Genomic DNA, 24,830 nt, shown 5'->3' on the forward strand with positions numbered 1-24,830 from the left:
TTTTGTATTATTCAGAACACACTCAATAAGTGAAGATAGGTTCTTTCGTGAAACAAACTACGATGCAGGTACATTTTATGAGAAAATCTGGTTTCATAGCCACAAAGACAAAACTCAATTTAGTTTGCTACGCATAGTGATAGAAGATAGTATCTGAACATGGATTTTGAAATGAATATTTGGGATTTGCCAAAGACTGAAAAAGAGGCAATTATATTTTCCCAGGATAAGGGGTTCTTGCCCACAACAAAACAGTGCGTCAATGGACACAACATGACTTTATACCCTTACGAGAAGGAACATTTTTGGAAGTGTGACAATGGCGGGCGGCAGTAAAGGCAGAAAGAACACCTCCTTTTAACGCGTTTCTTAACGAATTCCTGCGTTCTGGGCACATAATACTAAGTTGTAATTTTACGATTTTCCTAATAAAGTGTTATATTTTCATCATATTTTGTTTTATTTCAGCTTATACTTGCCACAAAAAGCAAAGAACATTTACTGGAAATCGCCACTAATTGGTTCGATATTTTTTATTTTATTTGAAGTAGTATGAATCCTTGAGACTTTCCAATAAAAAACAAATTTAAGGTAGGCTACTAGCTGATAGATAAAAAGCCATTAACAAACCTTCAGTATTTTACCGTCAACTATGACGTATCCTAAATAATTGTAAACAATCTTATCCAAATTAATAAAAAGTTATAATCAGAACACTACTTGGTATAAAACTGATAGTGACAGGTATTTCAGACGGGTATACGGGTACAAGCTTGTAACGGCGATTATTTCGCGCACGTAACCCAAATGTAACCGGTACAAGACAATGCAATGACTGAAGATTTGAGTGTTTTCATCCTGAGTTCACTTTCGGTCAGTGACTCGTTTGCTAAAATCGAGAGTAAAATGGCGACAAAAAAAAACGGCTTCTAGTGTTTTACGGGTAACCATAGCTTTTTTAATGTAACGGTTCTTTACGGTTAAATAATTCCCATTAATATTGAAAGGTACAGAACCTTGTATATCCTCTGATAACACATTGAAGGATTGCTCCAAAGGATAAGTGCTTTAAAAAAATCAAAATAAAACAATTTCACAAAAATCTGACTACGGACAGTCATCTCAAGAATCTGGGGTAATGACCCTCTTTTACTTTTCATGAAAGGGAAGGACCAAGCTGGTATGCAGAAATTAATTTATGGGGCGGAGGCGCATATTCAAAAATACTCAAATCACAGGGAAAGTAAAAGAACATATAACAATAGTCTTAAAATTTGTTAAATGGGGGAGCAGCAATGGATCCTCCAAATATTATGGCACAGGCGTCGGTTTACAAAAATTCAGGGGGGGGGTAAATCTATTTTTGAAAATCTTGAGGGGAGTGCAATTTTGTGTTTTTTTCAGTTTATTAAAAAAAATAATCCAAAAATGATCACATTTTCAAGGGAAATGTAAAAAAAATTCATTTCTAAGAGGGAAGGGGGTTAAAGAATCTAGGGGGCCAAATGCCTCCCCCCGTGATTGAAGTGCCTGGATATATGACGGGAACACATAAACATGCCTAGAAGTAAGGAATACGAAACGTCAAGAAAAGGAATTAGAAAATAAGAGACTATAAGAAAATGCGGAGTTGTAAAAACTACGATTTAATCGAAGATTTCAGAAAAAGTAGAATCTGTCTTGAAAGTACACCAACCTCCCGCAAAACTATGATCTCAAGCATATTTTAGCAATTTGATATCTAAAAATAACCCATCAATACTTGAGCCCCTTCCCCCCTCCAAAACTGCATTCCTAGTCGGTGCCCAAGAGCAGTTCCTAAGATAAGAAATTCCACAGTTCGTAAGTACGAATTCTATTTTATCTTTATTATTATTTTTAGAGAGCTGTCGATCTCCCCTCTGGGCACCCTTAGCTCTTTAGATCCACAGAACTAATTGAATTAAGAGGCTCTCTTCAATGAGAATCTACCGGCGAGCAATTGTATATTTCCATTTCTTCGAACAGAAAAAAAAGAAATAAAAATTGTCTGGCTATGCTTCATAATGTTTTTGATAGGTGAATGAACGATTTTTACTCCACTTGGAAGGACTTGGTATTGTTTCTAGCAGGGATGGTAGCACAGGTGAATGACTTATTTTGTTCTACTTTGGCAAAGCTTAGAGAAAGGGCCTTGAATAAAAATAATTCTTTGAAAGGAGTCAATGCACTGTTAAATAATAAAGATTTCATAAATTTGTTTAAAAAATAATCACATCTATTTATGACCATGTTCTACGTGATCGTACAAGCTATATATCACAGAAAATATTTGCCCACTGGTTTTACTAAAACTATATAAATTTGAGTCGGAAAAGATGCACACCCTTCAGTATTTAAGGGAAAATAGGAATCAGTTTTCAAATCGTATTATATATTTTAAGACTTTGAATTGATCAGGACTGTTTCTGGTTTTAGTGGGGTCCTCATGAAAATTAAATTCTTGCCCCTCTCCCCTTTTAATAGCCCTGGATTTTATTAGAATTAGAAGAATGTTATTAGAGATTACACTTGTGATGCCTCATAAGTTTTATGCCTAAATTTGTTTTAATTTGCTGCGGTCCTTGAACCATCCTTGGAAAGAGGATTCGCCCAACGTGGTCCAATCTTCATGTAGAGAAATAGACATACATGTAGGATTTTGCTGCAGGAGAGGGCTATGTCACGAAGGAGGGTGACAATTGAAAAAGCGTCAAAAATATGATAAATTGTATGTACATCTTAAGAATGTATTAATGATTTTACAGAATCGCAAAGAAAAATAAATGCAACAAAACATTAAAAAATGGAGGTTGAAAGGGCCTTAAGGCTCCCTGCGTACATACTAGTGTTCAAGTACAGTTCGAATTTATTTAGGTAATAAAGTAATTGTATTACTGAGGTCTTTGTATATCCTGATTTACTAAAAGTTTAAAAGCGAGTTAACGTTCATCACAAAATCTACTCCAACTGGATCCTTAAGAGTTGCTCATTAATTGGCGAAGGATAAGAGCTATTGCAGTTCTATCATTCAACTGTTTCTCATGAAAACTGCCCCGGTGAATCTTTGGAAAGGCATCATTGAAGGCGAAACGGCAGTACCCTAACACTGGATTCTGCAAATCCAACAGAGCAATCGGGTAGTTTTCAAATTTAACTCGTAAAAAAATGAACTGACTGGGAATGTTACTCTGAGTAACTATGGCTGAATCTTTGAAAAGGTTTATTTACTTTCGAAATTCTTGGTAAAAGGCGCCCTCATACCTCCTCATCTTTCGAAAATATTCATTTGCATGCACTCGTTTTATCAAATAACTGAAAAAAATGTTCTTATATTTTTGTCCATTTTACTCTCTCGAAACGATTTTGGCACAATGCATATATTTACAGCGATTAAAGTGTAGTTTGTAAGTGGCTACTCGAGTAACTTGTTTATTTGCTAAGCACCTTAGAGCAAGACCGTTGTTCAAACTTTTTAAGGGAGATAAGTTAATGTTCGACAGTCGGCTATGATTTTCTGAAGTTGTCTCATATACCAACCGCAACAAAAATTAATTCATATTGAAATCACTTCCTTGAATCTAACTTAGAACAAAAACGATTCGAGTCTTAAATATTATATCAGATTAAAAATTACTACCGTTGTCTGGAATGCATTATCCGCTTAAGATTCACTCATCTTCATAATGTTTCGTACTTTTTTTTCTAAGGTCTATTTTTCCGAACAAAACAGTACATTTTTTGGCCATTATTTCTCAGCATTTCCAAGGAGTCCTTCAGGTAAATCTTGGTGGGGGGAGCACGATGTAATTATTGAGTGGAAATATTTAAGTTTTTTTATCAGATTTAATTGAAGATGAAAAGACTCATTTAGATGTCTACAGGTAACCTAATGTACGCCATAAACTTTTTGTTTAATTTAAATTTTATAAAAAATTTAGGTTGGCCAGGTCTAACATGGCTAGAGCCACCACGATCTGTCTTCTAGTTTCTGAAAAATTTACAGTCCTTTTCAGCAAATAATAATACGACTGGAAAATAAGATTAAGTTTATCAAACATGAACTCTAAAATCTAAAATCTAAAAATAAGGTTAAAAAAGGATGCCTTTTAAATATACAGAACACTGTTCCTTTCCTTTATTTAATTTCCAAGACAGTTGCGTCAGATAATAGTGCTATGGGTTAATACGAAGTAAAAGTGAAAGTTGTACAAATAATACAAAATTTAATTAAGAAATTACCTAATTTTCTCGCCTACTCACTTTTGTCTAATAATTTCTTTCGTTTCTGCGTAATAAATATAACATTGGTCGAAAGAAAGTAAAATGGATTCAGGTTGTCAACCCGATACACTTTGACGTAATGCTTTGACTGGTAACATCACGAAAAGCGCGTAGTATGACCGGTGATATAATGGTAAAACCCCTGATTGAGATGCGCAGAAGTTTTAGCATAATGTTTAAACTAATGAACAATTAGAATAGAATAGAATATGATTTAGTGGCTAAAATAGCGCACAAGCTAGCATAAGCACGTCAGAACAGTTACAATGATAAAACAGATGTTAAGGGATAAACATAATTAAAAAGTTAAATCAATTATTAAAATGCGAAACAAAATAAGGAACAAAAGAGTTTTTATGCCTCATGGTCAACATTTGGGGACGCAAGTCAAGCTGTGTATTTGGAGCTCTACGAGCATTAAGTCTTGTATTACGAAGGATTGGGGGATTTTCTTTGAAGGGGGGAAGAAGACGTCGATGATAGTCAAAACTAAGGAACTTGTGACCAAAGTTCATGGTAAGGATGTGACGCCATGATTCCAATGTAGTAAGTTCAAGTCTAGCCATACCTTCATCGTAAGTAGTATAGGGCGTCCTCAGTATAATTTTTATTGCTTTTTTGAACAGTTTCAATTTTAGAACATTGGTCTTTCGATTCGACAATTTTATAAAATCAATGCTAATAAAGTCTAGCGTGACTGCAATTAAATTGGCTTCTCGGATTCTTTATTAGCTCTTAGGACTTTTCCAACGCACCGTAACCCCACACAGAATTTTGACCATGTTTATACTAAGCAAGGGCGCTTCTGTTTTTCTGAAGAAACAGAAAAAAATAAACAGGGCTTGAAAGAAACAGAACAGGTCATCAAAAACAGAAAACCTGCTTCTGTTTCTGTCCTATTTTTTGGTGAAAACAGCTGTTTTCGTTCAAAAAACAGCTGTTTTCTGAATACCTAAAAGGTAAAGAAAAAAAAAATTGAAATGATAAGTTTTGGCTTATTGCCAAGAAGTTAATTATAGCATCAGTTGTTCAAGCCTTAAAGCTTATCATTTAAAAATTGTGCTTTTCATAAATGAATCCCCTAAAGATTAAATAAGATAAATAAGGATAAAGATTCCCCTCGTTTGGACATTGACCGTGTATACTACTTTTGCAAGAAATAAATGGCGATTGAAATTGCCTGTTTGCTCGACACACAAGTAGCAGTACGCTAAGATGCTTCAGATTGGTTTCTGGCAGGCCCGGAAATTTCTCTTTGTTTTGAGTCAAAAAATGAATAGGTCTCGAATATGAAAACATTAACCTTTTAGTCTATCATTGACTTCTCGTCAGGATTACCACTTGCCACGGGTTGTATTTTTTTTTTTCTGGTAGTAGCGCTTTTGAGAAAATCTAGTAAACCTATTATTGCAGCAGTTTTTCTAATAAAATGGCAAAAAATTATCTGTGCACACAAATACCTGCATCATTTTTTTTTCTTTATGATTATTTACATCCATTTTCCCGTTCCTTTTTTTGGTCATTCAAGACATTTGGAAAATAGAATGATGTTCAGAATAAAATTATGCAGTCAGCTCTAATCTATAGTGTTTAAACAGAGCCCAATCGTCGAATGTAAAAAAAAAAAAAAATCCAGGCTCCCTAAGTTTTTTGTAGACTCAATCATTTCCAATTTGCTGTTCCATCACACTTTCACATCAAGAGGGATATGAGAACGAAGGCCACTCTCTTTACAAAATTTTCTGAAGTTACCATGATGGACAGTAGAAACTTTAGCTTTCTAAATCATTTTCCCAGTTTTATCAATGTTTGAGTAAGTGTAAAGTGTCATCGGATAGCCTGTGGTGCCAAGTCGTTTTCAGACAGACTCCCAGTTTCCCACTGTTCTTCTTAATTACTTTCGACACCCTCTTCCGTAGACACTGCATCACTTTAATCAGATTCTTCAGCAAAAGCATCTTCACTTCCGGAGTTTTCAGGACAAGGAACTGAAAGGCTGTCTGAATCATTTTCACCAGCCTTGTGTTTGACTTGTTTTTTTTTCTGGCAGCAACATTTATATGACGATTGGTGGTGCTTTCCAGCCTTCTGTTGTTTTTAGATAATATGTTTCACACCTGGTTTATCAAGAAAACCAGGTTTATCAAAATTTCCACAGAAAGTGGAAATTCGTCCTTATACAGTATTTTGCAGCAAAGCTTCCGCAGAGCAGCTTGTTGTGATCCATTGGAAATAAAGAATGTTCGTATGTCTGTTCTTGTTACTGCAGATTTCATTGTCTTCTCTGCCACTTGCTTTGCTATCGGAAGCTTTCTTTAGGAAAACAGCCTGACTTGATATATTTTTTCTTTTAGTTGGTTTGGGTTTGTTATTTGCGGCACCAGCCACATATGCTTCATTTTTATGCATATCATTTGTATGCTTACTTTAATATGGTATACAAATGTCGTTGCAAAGACTCCCTTAGCCTTTAGAGACGCTTTGCAGAAGTTGCAGCTGAAAAATTCTTTCCTTCCCCTTTTCCCGTAGGATACTCAGAGAGATAGCTTTGAAGTTTTACTTGGAACATCCAACTTGTCGTCAAAAGAGGAGATCATGCTTTTCTAGCAACAAAGGCTGAATTTGGGATTTTTCACAAAATTAAAAGCACCTTGCAGGATCAATACAAGATACTAGGGTGTATAGGAGTGCCGTTATTGATGTTAAAAGTAAAGATCACCATCTAGTAGTGTCTAAGGTTAATTTAAAGCTGAAATTTCAGAAGAGTAACTCCCTCCCGGGAAGTTATGATGTTGGTAGACTTCAGGATGAAAATTTGAGAAAAAAATTCCAGGAACAGTTGAGTACTAAACTTGAGGGTTTAAAATTTGACAATGTGGAAGATGGATGGAATAATTTCAGAAAAACAATTTGTGAAGTTGCTGATGGTGTCCTAGGGAAGAGTGCTAAGACAGCAACTAGGAATATTAGTGAAAAAGCTTTAGGTTTAATAGAGAGTAGAAGGGGTTTGTATAAGAATTATCTGAGCGATAGGTCGTATGAAAACAAAAGGAATGTAAAGAAAGTGGAGAAAGCATTAAAATATGAACTAAGGAGATGTGAAATGGAGGCAATGGATAAAATTGCTGAGGATCTGGAAGATGCGGCTAGACGGCATAATAGTAAAATATTATACTGGCATGTTAATAAATTGAAAGGGAGTAGCCGATCCGGACTAGTCCCAGTTAAAGATAGAAATGGGGTCACAATTAGTGATAAGGAAAAAGTTAAAGAAAGATGGGTGGAACATTTTGAGAATGTGCTAAACCGAGGTACAGTTGCAGGAAAAGATATAGATGAAAATGAAAAAGTTTGTGATACCTTGGATGTGAAGGAAGATTTGTTTAGTGAGGAAGAATTAGCGACAGTACTAGAAGGATTAAAAAATAATAAGGCCCCAGGTGCTGATAGTATGATTAATGAGTTCCTTAAATATGGTGGCTCTGAGGTTAGGAATAAGCTACTGAAGATTATGAACATGATTTTTGAAAAAGGGGAAGTACCCAATGATTTTAGGAAAACCTTAATTAAACCACTGTATAAGAAAGGTGACAAGAGTGAATGTCGGAATTATCGAGGCATTAGTCTGGTCTCTGTAGGTAGCAAATTACTGAGTAATATGATACTTTTTAGACTGAGACATGCTGTAGACAAAGTTTTAAGGGAAGAACAATGCGGTTTTAGAAAAGGTAGAGGATGTGTCGACCATGTTTTCACTCTTAGGTTAATAATTGAGAAGTCCCTTCGTTGTCAAACACCTTTGGTCCTTAGTTTTATCGATTATGAGCAAGCTTTCGATTCTGTTGATAGAACAGCGTTAACAAAGGTCTTATCGTTATATGGTATACCAGAAAAATACATTAAAGTGATTTGCGCTATGTACGAGAATAATACTGCTGCGGTTAAGGTAGGAAATGAGGTTAGCAACTGGTTTTGTATTAAATCAGGAGTTAAGCAGGGTTGTGTTCTATCCCCCTTTATATGGATCATTTTGATGGACTTCGTCTTAAGGAGCACAGGAAAGGCAATTGGAGACCATGGAATCAAATGGGGAGGAAGAACGCTCCTGGACTTAGATTATGCTGATGATTTAAGCATATTAGATGAAAGTGTGAGCAAAATGAATGAATTTTTAGAGGTTTTACGAGTTCAGGGTGCTAAAATAGGCTTGAAAATTAATGTTAAGAAGACAAAGTCACTAAGGTTAGGAATAAGTGAAGATGAACAGGTGACCTTAGGTAACGGAAAGATTGATCAGGTTGGGATCTTCAGTTACCTTGGTAGTATTATTAGTAAAGATGGTGGGAGCAGTGAAGATGTTAAAAGTAGAATAGCTAAAGCTCAGGGTGTTTTTTCACAGTTAAAAAAAGTTTGGAAGAATAGAAAGATAAGCCTACAAACCAAGATTAGAATATTGGAAGCTACAGTGATGACAGTGGTCAAATATGGCTCTGAAGCATGGACACTCCGAAAAGCAGATGAAAATTTACTAGATGTTTTCCAGAGAAATTGCCTACGCATTGTTCTGGGTACCCGGCTGACTGACCGTATTTCAAACAGTAGGTTGTACGAAAAGTGTGGTTCAATCCCGCTTTCTGGGGCTATAATGAAAGAAAGGTTGAGATGGCTAGGCCACGTTCTACGGATGAAGGATGACAGATTACCGAAGATTGTCCTTTTTGGCCAACCGTCTGGGGCTACACGGAAAGCAGGTCGTCCTTGTCTGGGTTGGGAGGATGTCATAAATAAGGATTTAAAGGAAATGGGAACTTCCTGGGAGGGTGTAAAGAGGGAGGCTTTAAATAGATTAGGTTGGAGGAGGAGCGTGCGTAGCTGTGTTGGCCTCAGGCGGCTTGGTGCTGCAGTGAGTTATTAGTAGTAGTTAGTAGTTACAGTAGCCTGCCGTTTTGAAAATTGCACCTCCACCCAAATATCTGACCTCTTTCATCTCAATGGCGTAACTAAAGTAAAAGGTGTCTCCTTGCCTCCTGAGTAGTTTCATTGGTGCAATAGGCCAAGAAAATCTGTCGGTAAATAAAAGCAAAATGACAGTTCCCAGTTGCAGTTTCCTAAGAACTTAAACCAGTTGCAGCACAACATTAATTTTTACGGGAATTTGCTTGCCAATAATGGGTATTTAAGAGACACATACAAGAAATAATGTGCTGCTTAGTGTGATTTTTTTTTATTTCTTTTGCTGTATGGCAAAAATACCATTTTCACTGGAAGATTGGTATCCTACTGAATGAGAAAAGTGTGTCAGTATTTTATAAGACTTTGGCCCTTCCTAAAAATCTTCTAGTTAGGCCAGTGTTTCAACTCTAGGCATTTCCTCGAAAGGGTTTCTATTGATTTTGTTTAGAGACGGTTTTAGTAACGTGAGGAAAACTATATTTGGCTATTTTGTATTATTGATGCAATAGAGATTTGCCAGCAAAAACATATATTTCTAATGGACAAGACTTTAATACGTTTACATTCCTGACTAAGCTTTTAAGAAAGTTAGCAATTAATATTCACTATTTATCATGTATAGACTAGTCACTATATCGAAGCACTATAACATAGCTAGTCACTAAAGACATATATATAGCAAGTCACTGTGATCTAGCAGCATAAATTCCATAAAAAAACCCTTATATTAAATATTTTTCCGGCTAAAAGTGCAGATTGCTTCCCATGTAATGTAGGATGCAGAGACCCTACCAATAAAACCAGGATAACAATAACAAGTGATTTGTTTCTATCCTACTTTTCCTGGACAGTACCTGTACAACTTTGCTGCTCAATTGACTCAATAATGTACAGTAACAAAAACATTTTTTTAGTGGAACTCAACCCTTTACCGCCCTCATATTTACACACATACCTAATCTTATTTGGCACCTAAGCCCCAAATCTACCTAGCTGGAAACATTTAGCAGCACTAATCGAGACAAACTGAGTTCCATCATTTTACTTACGTCCCAATTCTAAAAATTGTACTAGGCGTAATCACGCTTCTTCAGACTTTCAAATTATGACTTAAAACACTATTTTGTAAGTTCAAAGTTCCCAAATATCCCATTCCTGTACCACTAAAAGAAACCGGAAACAGAAGCAAAACCGGTAGAAAAAAAAAAAAAACAGAAACAGGACGAAATAGTTTTTCAAACAGTTCGTGGTAACGAACTGTAGTAAGGAGCGACCTGGTTCAATGGTAACCAAAACTCTAAAAAAAAGAATTTCGATACCAATAGTTATTTAAAAAAATCACATTTTAATGCTTATTTTAAATATATAAGTTTCATCAAGATTAGTCTTACCCATCAAAAGTTAGGAGCCTGAGAAAATTTGCCTCATTTTAGAAAATAGGGGAAACACCCCCTAAAAGTCATACAATCTTAACAAAAATCACACCATCAGATTCAGCGTATCAGAGAATCTTATTGTAGAAGTTACAAGCTCCTATCTATAAAAATGTGGATTTTCGGACTTTTTGCCAGAAGACAAATCACGGATGCGTGTTTATTTGGTTTTTTTCCCAGGGGTGATCGTATCGACTCAGGGGTCCTAGAATGTCGCGAGAGGGAACATTTTAACGGAAAATAAAAGTTATAGTGCCTTTTTTAAGTGACCGAAAAAATTGGAGTGCACCTAGGACCCCTCTCACGCTCATTTTTTCTCCAAAATCACCGAATCAAAATTCTGAGATAGCCGTTTTATTCATCATAGTCGAAAAACCTAATAAATATGTCTTTGGGGATGACTTACGCCCCAGCAGTCCCCGTGGGAGGGGCTGCAAGCTACAAACTTTGACCCGTGTTTACATATAGTAATGGTTACTGGGAAGTGTACAGACGTTTTCAGGGGGATTATTTTTTGGTTTGGGGGAGAGTTGAGGGGATTACTTGGGACGTATTTCTGTGGAGGAACTTCTTATGGGGGAAGAGACTTTCAATGAAGGGGGCGCAGGATTTTCTAGCATTATTTAAAAAAAAAAAACAAGGAAAAAATAAATATGAAAAGTTTTTTCTACTGAAAGTGAGGAGCAGCATTAAAACATAAAATGAACCTAAATTATTATGCATATGAGGGGTTTACCTCCTCGTAATACCTCTCTCTTTACGCTAAAGTATTTTTAGTAATTTCAACTATTTGTTCTACGGCCTTTGTGATTCACGGGTCATTCTTAAGGAATTGGGACAAATTTTAGCTTTAGTGTAAAGAGCGAGGTATCTACGAGGGGTGAACCCCCTCAAATACGCAATAAAAACATACAAATATAGAAGTTCGTTATGTAAGTTAATTCGTAAGTTGCGTATATTTTTTACTAATGAAAACGTTCGTAAAAAAATAAAAGTTCTAGTTGCCTTTTTAAGTAATCAAAAAATTGGAGGGCAACTAGGCCTCCTCTCTCACTCCTTTTTTTCTTAAAATCTTCCGATTAAAACTATGAGAAAGCCATTTAGCCAAAACAAAATTAATATGCAAATTTCGTTTTAATTATTTATTTGCGGAGAGCCAAGATCAAAACACGCATTAATTCAAAAACGTCCAGAAATTAAATATAAAAAAAAACAAGATTTTTAAATGGAAGTAAGGAGCGACATTAAAACTTAAAACGAACAGAAATTACGCCGTATATGAAAGGGGCTTTTTCCCCCTCAACGCCCCGCTTTTTACGCTAAAGTTTTTTACTGTTTTAAAAAGTTGAGTTAAGAGAAAGAGTCAAACTTTAGCGTAAAGAGTGGGGCGTTGAGGAGGAAAAACCCCTTTCATATACGGAGTAATTTCTGTTCGTTTTAAGGTTTAATGTTGCTCCTTACTTTCGTTAAAAATTTTTTTTTTATTTAATATAAGAACAGAAACGGAAAAGAAAAGGTAAAAAAAATCAGGTCATCTGTTTCTGTTTTTTTTTTTTTTTGTATTAACAGAGCAGAAATAGGTACTTTGGAAACAGAACAGAAACAGCACCCATCCTTGGCTTATGCATAAGTGAAGGGGGGGGGGGGCTCGGATCGTTTGTTGTCAAATTAAGATAACTTCTACAATATTTGGTTGAAAAAAATCCTAATTTTGGGGTCAAATTTTTCCAACCCCTCCCCCCAAAAGTAAGTAAATATTAAACTTGTTTAAGTTTATAACGGAAAACTGTAACTACGAAATTATCAGGTAACTTTGAGGTTGACATCGACTAGACCACTACTAACCTCAGCCGGAGACTCATAACGAAATTTGGCCTTCCTACTGCGTTCAAATTGAAGAACACACGCTCAGCATTGATTTGCCGCCTCCACTCCGTCCCAAAACTTTGCGTGGTTTACTTGTCGCCAACAAAGATCGTTTTGTCTGTTTCCTAATGGCCAGGAATAAAAAGCTCATGTGGCTCATGTGCAAAATGTTCTTCCTCTCTTAGAGATTTTTGTGACAACTGAGAATAGGGTCATACTACTACTAACAGCATACTGCAACACCAAGTCACCTGAAGCCAACGTAGCTACGCATGCTCCTCCTCCATCCCAATCTATTCAAATCATCCCTCTTTACACCCTCCCAAAAATTTCTAATTTCCCTTAAATCTATCCTTATAAGATCCTTTCACCCCATTCGTGGACAACCTGCTTCTCGTTTGGGTCATCCCTAGATGGATGACCAACAGAGACGATTCTTGGCAATCTGTCATCCTTTATCCGCAGGACGCGACCTAGCCGTCTCAACCTTTCTCTCATTATAGCCCTAGAAAACCAAGTATATCTTATATATATGCCAACCAAGTGTCTTTTGCGTCTCCCAACCAACTGAGGCATAGTAACATTTTTGAGTCTTTTTTGATAAGAGATATTGAAGAAAATTGTTCCGCCCCTCCTCGTCAGTTTGGATACCAGCATGGCTTAGGTAGAGAGCATCCTCTCTTTCTGCTTATAAATGTGCTGAAGGATATTGAAGAAAGAGGTGATCTCTTGGTCTTATAAGAGCTTTTGACTCGTGTATATTTTCGCAGGTTTCGCTTGAGGCCCTCTTGAAAGGTACCGATGCTGCGGTAATTACTTGTTTAAGATATATTTATTAAATTCTGAAGGCTGGAATTAAAGACGGTAATCACCTATTTCCGATTCTAAAAGGTATACGCCAAGGAGCTCTGACTTCTCCGGTTTTGTTTAATGATTGTGTCACCGGTGCTCAGGATAAGTTGAACTGTACATTTATCTTCAAAGGAGTTGATATGTCGTTAGTTACGTTTGCGGATGACCTACTTAACCTTTCCTGCACTTTTCAAGGATGCTCTTCAACTTTTGAATTTCTCCAAAAAGAGTACGAACACATTGGTTTGAGCTTTAATACCGATAAAACATTTGTTCTACCATTTAACTATATAGGGAATAGAATCTCAATAAGTCTATCCGGCTCGGAGGCTTCTTTGGCTAGCAGTCTTACTTACCTGGGCATGCCTATTGCAGCAAACCTGAAAGAAACCGTAAACCTGGCAATTAGAAATTATGTCAGCAAGATCTGGGCTGCGTTTGCCTCCCTGGCTTCAAACGTTTCGTATCTGTGTAGAGTTCACCGTTCTCAGTTATATAATGACCTAACAGTTCCTCACATATTTGCCCTTGCTCCTTCCTTAATTGTGGCAAGAGAAAGCAAGTTCATCTCCTTTACTTAAAATTTACACAGTAATAGAACTTCCAACTTGGACAAGTAACTATTTTCTGCAAAGAAAGTATCAATTGGTAAAGCCAGCTGGGGTTATTGAGAAGCGTATTTGTGATTTCTCCACCGAATGCCAGAAATCTTCCCATCTTTGGTCATTTCTGTTTGTTCCTTGTTTGTAGTTATCAAAGTGCGTTTTCATTTCTGTTGTCTCTTTTTTGTTTTTTCTTGATTTTTACTCTATCTTTTTCTTGAATTTCTGTCCAGTTTTTTTTTGTGATGGGTTATAAATAAAATCATGATGATGATAAATAGACGCATTTTAAATGAACTAAAGACGAGGTAGCCTTCGAGATTACGGAATGTTTTCCAGCTGTTCAAAGAAGAATTTCGAAATTCAAAGAAGCTAACCGTACATGGACTAATTTCATTCTATAGTTCATTATGTACATTAATAGCTGAGAAGTCAATAACAGTAAAAAATTATAAGGTGCTATGGCTGAATTAAACAAATTTTGCCACCAATTTTTTTCCTCTAGAAAATATTGAAATCAGCCCAATTTGGCATCGTCAATTTGTTGAGAAGGGAAGATTTAGTTTGAGCCTGAGAGGATGTAGTTCTTTACCAAGATAATTTAAAAGAATGAAATTTTCTGAGGGAAGTAAAGATTTAAGTTGAAACTTAAAACAAACAAAAATGATTGCTATTTCACACCTGTATGTCTGAAGTTTTTTTTGTGTCCTTCAGGGGAAGGGGGTGATGTTTAGTGGAATAAGGTAGACATACCAACATTTTGCTTAGGTTTCGAAAACCTTAAAAATCTCCTTTAGAAAAACGGTTACTCTTTCCTAACTGAAGAGGTTGCCCACCTGCAAAAAGCATGTACACCATTTTATGTAGTATAGATTTCTTGGCATTATTTGAAAAATGATCAGAAATTTAAATCATTCTTTTCAACTGAAAGTAAAGAGGATCATTAACGCTTAAAACGAACGGAAATTATTCCGTATATGAGGGGGCTGCCAACCCCCTTAAAAAATGATAATTGCAGTGCTGCTTTTGCATTAAATTAAAATTAAAAACGGGTAAAGATTAATTTAAAAGAACAGAAGTTTTTTGAGGGAAGTAAAGAGCAAAGTTGAAACTTAAAATTAACAAGAATTATTGATTCACAGTCTATCTAATATATATCAATAAAACTAGCACAAATAAACCAAATAATCATATTTCCCTATGTTTGTAGGATTATAGAAAACTAGCGCTTTACTGAAAACACAAAACAACATAGCAGTTTTGGTACAGTAAAAGCAATCCGATTAAGGACACTTTTTACAGAATAAAAATAAAGCATTTCAGGATTGTTGCTTAATTTTTCTTTTCGTTTAGTTTGGTAACACTTCTGCACAATGGTTCAATCTAACGATTGGCTCTCATTTTGGTTCTGACAAGGACATGTCATTATTAGTTTGTAGACAATTTTGAAGGGAAACCTTCTTAATAGTATTAGGACTATAGACTAGCTTTAATTTTTTTTTATATCATAACTTGAAATTTTCTGTTGTATAGAGAGAAATTACCGGACCTCCAGAGTTCTTGCTATGGCTTATTTGATTTTCGTTTTGAGTAATACAAAAACGTAATTCTAACAACTTAAGACTGTTTATTACTCACTATAGGTACTATAGCTTGTGAGACGAAAACGTTACCTGATAAATTAATCCAATATTTCTGTATGTTGTTCAGTGACTTTGTGGTTATTACAAAAGTATTTATTTTTATACTTATGTTTTTAAGATAATTTTAATTGTGTATTGGAAGCTACTGATATCACAGCTGGTGTGAAACTATGAAAAGCTTCATAGATTATTTTGTTGTTGTCAGACTACGTTATCATTCTTAACCGGTAAATCAACATTCTCGTTTTTTATACTTGGTTTTTGTGTTTTCAGTATAGTTCCAGTTTTCCATAATCCTACAAATATAGGGAAATATGATAATTTGGTTTATCTGTACTAGTTTTATTGATGTATGTTAGATAGACTGTAAAGTAATAATTTTTGTTCGTTTTAAGTTTCAACTTCGCTCTTTACTTCCCTCAAATAACTTTATTTTTAAATTAATTAAAATACATGACATATTTTATACAATATGTCAGTCCCTCGTGGCATATTATAACCCTTTCTTTATTTTTATCTTACTGTCTAAATTACGATATGTGTAAGGTCCCTTCAAAAATAAAATTTCCTTTATATCCGATTAGGAATGCCCTATTAACGACTTTATACATTGTGACCAGCCTCATCATATAGGGGAATTACGTGGCCACATAGTCGACTGATGTGATAGCTGAGGATTTGCCCTTCCTTTTTTTTTCGCTAGCCTCTATAGTCCAGTAACCGAGGCTGCTTAAAGGCCAAGGCAAGAAGCTTCAATTCCTTCCTGGAAGACCAAAAAATGCAAAATTATGTGGTATTCGAAAAAGATATTGTCCTTTTCGGGCAAAAACTGTTTTTTTCTAAATGTTAGTGCTCCTCCTTCAGGGAAGTACTTGCTAGTTTGCTCCTTCCCTTGGAAGAATTTCTAATGATGGCCTTGAAGATAATTTCTGGTGCATTTGTCAGTAAGGGTCCTCAATATAAGGGATTTGCAATTTTGTTTGTTTTTTAAACTAACATCTTTCCATTTCAATGTTTCCTTTGGCATCAGGAAACCAACCGAGATCCACAATAAAGAAAAATTTAAAATGCTCTTTGCAGAAAACGTCAGGTGATTTATTTTTCAAAATTAATAATTATTACCCATATCAATTTTAACAATATTTTATAATCAAAATAGGATAATTTCGAGTATTTCAAAAAATCATCGAGAAAAAACAACTACTTGAATTGTAATCGCCGAAAAATCTAAATCGGATATATAAAATTCCTTATCTAAAAATTGCAAGAAGATCGTATTACATCATGTTTATAAAGCGTATGGTAATTATTATTATTTTGTTGATGGAGTATTGATTAGGGGTTCATTTGACAGATAATTTTTTTTCATGCATCGAATTTTCATAAAATCAGACTGACTCTGACTTTGTCAGAGCAAAGAGCTATGGGAAATGCAATAAAACAGTTGCAAATTTAATTCAAGAAAGTTTCAGGGCTTGCTATACCTAAGAAACTCATTGGGCCATTTTAAGATTAATTAAAAGAATTCTTACGTAAGTAAAGAGTGAAGTGGTATGAGTTCTGAAAACTAGAGCTTTACTGAAAACGCAAGACCAACCTAAATAAAAACAGGACGGTAGGATCAGACAATTGCATGAGTAGCCTACCCAAAATAGAACCCTTTATAAGTTTCTCAGTTGTCTCTCACCGACCGTGATATCAATGACCTTCAGCAGAAAATTACAATTCTCTTAAAAGCAGGCTCGGTTTTCAATTAAAGCACGAGTTTTTAGAATTCTACAGATGTTGGAAAATATAACAAGTCAGATTATTGAAGCTAGTTTTGCAGATATATCTTGCGTAAAATGCGAAGCCACAATATTTTTTCGTTTTATCCTTCAACTTTTAACGCTCTTTACTTCCTTAATAAAAACTTTTTTTAATCAATATCTGCTCGTTTTTATTTTTTAATAGTACGCAATAAACTTTGCAAAAACACATTTGTTTAATTTAGATGGGAAACTAAAGAAGTCAGTAGGTTTTTTTTTTTTTTTAGTAAAACGAAATCGAATATAGGTACCTTACATTGTTTAATCTTTCGCATAAGATATGTGCAGCTTTGTCACATGGCTAATGAACGGTGTGTTATCCCCGAAAGCTTTCAGAATTGCACATAAGAAATCCAATTATTTCATGAAAAATGGAAATAAAAAACTGCATCTTCTTACTTGGCGGTTTTTCTAACGTGTTTTTTAGTCTCCTGTTAAAAAGTAACTAGAGTGGAATATACAAAAGGAGGGGAGAATAGTGAATCCCTGGCTTAAGATTTTAAACCACAGGTATTACAATGGTACCCTTATTCTGTTTCTCAGCCTTTCCACTTTAGAAGTTGCCATATGGCACTTTTTGATGGAGCTATGAAGACAAACTTAAAAGAGGCAGGTAGAGAGAAGCTTTTACATGAGTCACTAAACATATCTCTGCAAACTTGCCAGTGGTAGTCCGGCTCCTCTCGAGTCTGGGGAAAAATCTTAATTAGCCCTCCCCCCTCACTCCCTGTCTCCCAAAATTTTCCGGTAAAATTTTAAAATAATTTTTATATATTAACAAAATTTTCTATTTATTTAAATCTAACTTTTCTTACTGCAGCCTCTGAAAAATTATTAATTATCTCGTGCCAATTGTTTGCTTCTAATTCATCGAGTTCGATGCTCGTTAGCGCTAAAAAATTTAGTCACTCCTGGACCATAGTCGATCTAACCTTTCTTACTAAAACGACACTTATGAAAACGTTGAAAAATTATGAAGACGTTGGAGTCCATGGGTTCACGGCAGATATGCTGAGGACATACCTTAAAGCCTGCATAACTGCTTGAACTACTCTCCTTGTTGTCGTCTGGAGTAAGAAAACGGTCCCTAAAGAATGGAACAGGGGCATATTGGTCGAACTCTTCAAGAAGGACAATGCGCTAATCTGTGACAACTGGAGGGGTAGCAACTTCCGACCTGGCAGATCTTGCTCTGATCTTATTGTCATTTTTAGACTAATGGTTGAAGAGTCCAGAGGATGGGGCGACATATAGATATATATATATATATATATATATATATATATATATATATATATATATATATATATATATATATATATATATATATATATATATATATATATACATGCTTCATGGATTTTGAAACGGCGTTTGACTCTGTTGATCGAGAGATTTTGTGGAAAATTTGAATTATTACGAATTACCCGATAAACTAGTCAAAATGAAAATTGCAATGTATGAAGACAGTGAACGTTGTGTACCCACCGAAAATGGGGGTACGTCTTTGTTCAAGATAATGTCTGGTTTCAAACAAGGTTGTGTCCTATCCCTATTCCTGTTTGTTATGTACTACATTGTAATACTTTCCTTACAATGTATGTACTACATTGTTAGGCAGTCTTCAGACTCTGAGTGAAGTTTTACAGTTGACAGACCTCTGATCTGGACTTCACTGACGACGTTGTTGGTCTCGAAGAAACGAAACAGCGACTGCAGCTGCTATTCGACGCCATTGATGGAAAGACCGAAAAAGCGGATTTACAGTGAAGGTCAGTAGGGCAAAGAGCCATGGTTGTAGGCAGCATGTTGTGTAGGTGAGGGGGGGGGCAGCCGGTTTTGTGACAGAAGGGAGGGAGGAGAGCTGAGGTTATATCGATATTTCACAAAACATTACGTTGCCGCCAAGTTATGTCTTATGTTTTAAAGTCTTTATTGATTAAATCGTCAATTAACTACTGCATTTATATTCTTTGATTAGAACTGAATCTGTTCAGGATGTTATGGGTGGTTGTTACTTGTTTTATCATTTATTTTGTCGCATTAACACTCACCACGTAAAAAAAGGCTGGTGAATTGGAATAAGAAGCTTTTTATAGTATTAAAATACTTTAGTGTAGCGAGTGAGGGGCAGAAGATGGGGCAGCCCTTCCCATATAGGGTTACCAAATAATTTTTGTTCATTTTAAGTTTGCATATTGCTCCTAAGTTTCAGTTGAAAAATACTTTCAAATTCAATTCCCAGCTTTTTTTACGAACAGCACCTTAAAATCCCTCTCCATAGAGCATTCCCCCAACCAATAAAAAATCCCTCCCAAGAAAAATCGTTCCTGAATAAAGCCGCTCCTCCATTGCTAATTCTATCTTCGATTAGTCCTTTCAATCCTTCTTCTGGCAATAAAACACAATATCTCATGAATCATCAAGAAAATCAACTTAGTTAAGTGATGGTTTGAAATAAATGTCTATATTGTTGTATGAATTATGTAGCAATTTAGGAACAAAAGTTCGACCGTGTGGCATTGCTTCCTCTGTAACTGGGATGCTCAAAATATAGATTTTCGATACTTCTAATTGATTGGCTATCTCAGAATTTTCAATCAATAGCAACTTCGTCCAGTTTTGGGTCAAAATCGTAATTGATGCCACTAAATAGCACAACAAACTTTATTTTCCGTTATCACAATCTCTTTGGCTACTTAACAAGAGCATTAGAAGCCACACTTTAGCACTACGATGTAAGCTACACTTTGACGTTAGGGCGTCAGCCCCATTTTTGCTTAGGTCAATTTATTGCTCGTTTTATGCTTTAATCTGTCTTTTTAACTTTACTTGAAACCTTGTTTATTTTAAAATCTAATTTTGACAAGATCAGAAACTGTTTGCCTTTGTAAATCGTGGTAATCGTGGAGCTAACACGGAATTAGAATGTAAAAATCAAACGTATCATGTCACTAATCAAACACAAAGAAGGGTTGTTGATTTATGGTAGCATAGACTTTGAGCCGAAAGGGAACACATTTTCCTATGACAGAAATTTCGAGAGTGTTTTAATTTGTTGAATTTGATATTTTCACCCTCTAAAAATTGTCTTGTCTCGTCACTTGCCCTTTGACTCCTTACACTACAAATCCACATAGCCCTCCAATTTAACTGGGCGTGGGTATTACAGTTTGTACATCTTGTACTGAAGTTCGTTACAGAGCCTTCCCGACCCCTTACTTAAGATATATACGAAATTCAAATTATTTAATACCTAAAGATTAATTATAATTCAACTTCTGTTTCATATATTATAAACTTTTCCTTAAGAGGTTTGGTTGATAAAATAAACAACAAAAGCTTCTTTGACACTGAAAAATATTTATATTAATCTTAATAGGCAGTGGAAAATAAAATTGCTCGTTCAGCCTCACTCTTTGATGAACTGTTTATAAAATGGGACATGTTTGTATTCAACTTGAATCTTATGCACAGATTGTTATATGCAAAGCCTATTTAATAAGTCTAAGTAAGCTAGAATATTTCCTGGGAAAGAGTTTTCAAGATTGGAGTTCTCTTTCAAATTTGAAAATTAAAAGCAAATACATATCGGTCGGTATTCGACTGTTTAATGGTTTAAAAGGCCTCAAGGTTACTTTTTTCATAGTTAGACCCCCTCCCCCTACCGCTATACAAAACTTTGGATACAACCCTATATGCAGCAGTAAAATTGGGACAAGCTAACCAATTAAGCCCACTTCGTAATATACTGCTCTTTGCCACTACCATAAACTACACGAACTCGGACGTGTTAAGAAGAATATCATAAATTTGATACAATATCCTAGCGCAGAATGAAGGCTAGGAAGTCCATTCATGTGCGTTAGGTGTCATTAAAGCTTTATTTCGTTTTGCCATAGTCAATTATGACATTCTTTAACCCTGATAAGTGTAAATGCCTTTGTTCTATTTCTCCTTTGTGCATGCACAATCTCTTAACGAAAACCCCCACTTTAATCTATAATAGCTATTTGTAAGTGATTTGGCTTAGATTCGGCGACAAGAATATTACACTTTAGAATGTTTGAACTCGCAAAACTTCATAAAACATGTCCGGTCATACGTGAGCATGTACATCACCATTTTCACAACACCAAGTTAAGACGGTCTGTTTAGATGAAAGCGAGCGTTAGTAAAGTTGTAATTTTTTTTTTACAAATGGCCAAAACGAGCGTAGCCTTACTGCATTTCAGTTAGTCACTAGGAATAACTTGTGTCTGCTGTTGGTTAACTAAAAAAGCACAGCCCATCAATACTTGAAAAGGTAATTCGATCAGGACTGTATTAATTTAATCTAATGCTCATTCTTAAAAATAGGCATTAGTAATTTCTTATATTGCTTAAATCATTTTAACAGCTACTATTTTGCTCAATAAAAATTCCAGAAAGATGAGATTAGACTCGTAGAAGTTCTTTCAAGGATGCCAAATATCTCGAAGCGTTTGATAGCGGTACACAGAGGAAAGTGACAGAGCTGAAAAAACTAGTTTGTATCACCTCTGGCTAATTAGCAACTAAAAAACTTCCCAGCCATTGCAACAAACGGTCTCGTTTTCAACGAAGAGTCGACGACCGCAGGTGACCGTTATCTGGCACACGCGCAGAACAGGTAGAACAGGAATGTTTACTAGCTTATTCTTTTCAAGGAAGCATCAAAAAAGGTTGAAAAGAACATCCGATTCTTTTGATTTTAAATCCTACCTACTGTATTTGGTAACTGATTGTTTGGAGAACGAACCTCCTTCGTAAAAAAAGTATTTTATGCTAAATTAGCTATAATTGTTGGCTTTAATTTGGTTAACTGTTTAGTTCTAGGCCATCTTTCATGTTTTATGCTAAAATAGGATTAAATGACCCGTTCACCAACGGCCTGCATGCAATACAAACTATCGTAAATGAATTTCATAGATTAAATTTGGTACATAACATAGCGATGTTGGCTGAGTGATATAGAAAAAAAAACTCAATGAAAAGGGTTCAATTAAATATGGTGTCATTCCATTCCATCCATTATTATTTGTATCTGACAATATTTTTGACATCTCTGCTTACTTAGCCAATAAAAATGTCGAAAAGATAGCAACAGGAATAAGAGATGGCTGAAGGATAAATTTGCAATCTATAGCAGACATATCCTTAAGATTTTTTTTGGGGGGGAGGGGTTAATAATAAGAAAAATGTATTTGACAAGTTTAAAACGACGTGCTTAGAAATTTGGTAAAATTTAACATAGCAGAGGGACAGACACCGGCCCCCCCTACATAGTCTCTGACCTACGTACGGATTTTTAAGCGAATAAAGACTTCGCTAGTGTGTTGATTTTGTGTGTCTATATGTGTTGAAAATTTGCCAAAAATTATCGGTTCAAATCGTCTTAAATATATTTCAAAAATTGATAAAAAGTTCGGGAAAGATTTTGTTGCCCGGTAGTATCTATTTCCATCCATTGTATTACGACCCATTAGGGTGTGGTACATGGCACACTGAACTAATATGACTTTGTTCTGGAAAAAGAAACCTTTCTTCTGACCTATTCACTAAATCCCCTAAAAACTGTTCAGGCATGCCCCCCTCCTCTGAAAATTCCTTTTGTTGCCCATTACGTATGCTATTGTCAAACAAATAAGAAAAAATATACCAACGAAGAATATATAACTTGGTAAACGAATCGAATTGAAACTGTTTAGTTTGATTTAGCGGCTTATGAAAGCTGGTGCTGCAAACCATTTCCGCACAAGATTTTCGGTCGACATGGCGGCTCATTTCTCAATATTTTTAACTACCTCCAATTGAAAAAAAAAACCTGTTAAACAAGTTAATTGAAAGTAGCTGAACAATTGCAAGCTTTATTTCTCCACCTTTTTTGTATGTTTTTATTAATGTTTCCATTAAATTTGTGACACATATTAAAATCAGAAAAAGTATGGAAGGCAAAGGTGCATTCAGGTTTTTTGTTCAGGGGGGGGGGTATTTTTTTCAGGGGAGTTTATAACAAAAACTTTTAAAAACGCATCAAAAATTTGTTTGCATATACATTTTGTTACGTGTTTATGTGTCAGGCAAAATGTTTGTGGGGGAGAATAGAAATTCAATAGCCCCTCACATCAAGGTTTGGCTGGTTTCCCTAATGAGCTAGTAAAAAATTGAATTGGGCTAAAGGGTCCAATAAAAAATCCAAATTCGGGTGAAGCGAGGTAAAAATTATTCAAATTGTAAAAAATTTAAAATATGAGCCAAAATTAGCAAAATTTTTCGGAGCAATTTCCCATTGTTAAAAAAAACGAGAAATTAAATAAAAAATCAATTTTTTTAGCTTAAAGTAAGGAGCAACATTAAAACGCAAAACGAACAGAATCTATTTCGTATATGAGAGGGTTCTTCCCCTCCTCAATACCTTGCTCTTAACAGCTATTTATTCTAATTAAATGGCCCTGGTGATTCAGGGGTTATTGCTAAAGAATTGGAACAAAATTCAAACTGTAGTGTAAAGAGCGAGGCATTGACAGGAGGGCGAACCCACTCATATGCACAATAGAAATATACGAATATAGGAATTCATTACGTAAGTTAATTTGTAAGTTACGTATATCTATTAGTAATAAAAACGTTCGTAAATAAAATTAAAAGTTTTAGTGGTCTTTTTAAGTAACCAAAAAAATTGGAGGGTAACTACTCCCCCCTCCCCTTTTTTCTCAAAATTGTTCAATAAAGACTTTGAGAAAGCCATTTTGCGAAAAAATTAAAATTAACATGCAAATTTCGTTTTAATTATTTATGTACGGTGATTCAAAATAAAAACCTGCATTAATTCAAAAACGTTCAAGAATTAAATACAAAGGTGAGTTTTTTCAACTGAAAATAAGGAGCAACATTAAAAGATAAAGCGAGCAGAAATTATTGCGTATATGAGGGGTTTGTCCCCTCCTCAATACCTCGCTCTTTACGCTAAAGTATTTTTAGTACTTTCAAAAGAGCTATTTATTCTAATCAAACGGCCTTTGTGATTCAGGGGTCATTCTTAAGTAAATAGAACAAAATTCAAATTTAGTGTAAAGAGTGATGCATTGACGAGAGGGCGAACCCCCTTATATACGTAATAAAAATATACGAATATAGAAGTTCGTTGCATAAGTTAATTTGTATGTTACGTATAATTATTAAAAATAAAAACTTTCGTAAATAAAATTAAAAGTTTTAGTGGCCTTTTTATGTAACCAAAAAAATTGGATGGCAACTAGACCCCCTCCCTTGGCCCCTTTTTTTCAAATCGTCCGATCAAAACTTTGAGAAGGCCAATTAACCAAAAAAAAAGGAAAATTAATGTATAAA

General features: G+C 35.2%; 1 protein-coding gene across 2 annotated transcripts in view; it reads right to left on the bottom strand.

The window, feature by feature from the left end:
• The window catches only part of LOC136039452 (PR domain zinc finger protein 1-like), an 80,330-nt gene that overhangs the window by 16,587 nt on the left and 38,913 nt on the right, over positions 1-24,830 (bottom strand). The window contains exon 1 of one of the 2 annotated variants that reach the window (XM_065723229.1): positions 631-841. The exons of the other annotated variant lie outside the window; for it this stretch is intronic. The gene's annotated coding sequence lies outside the window, so the exon portion shown is untranslated. Of the gene's footprint in view, positions 1-630; positions 842-24,830 lie in introns of those variants that run through there. 2 annotated transcript variants of the gene reach the window in all.

This window comes from Artemia franciscana, chromosome 2 (genome assembly GCF_032884065.1).
Source record: "Artemia franciscana chromosome 2, ASM3288406v1, whole genome shotgun sequence".
Taxonomy (NCBI): Eukaryota; Metazoa; Arthropoda; class Branchiopoda; order Anostraca; family Artemiidae; genus Artemia; species Artemia franciscana.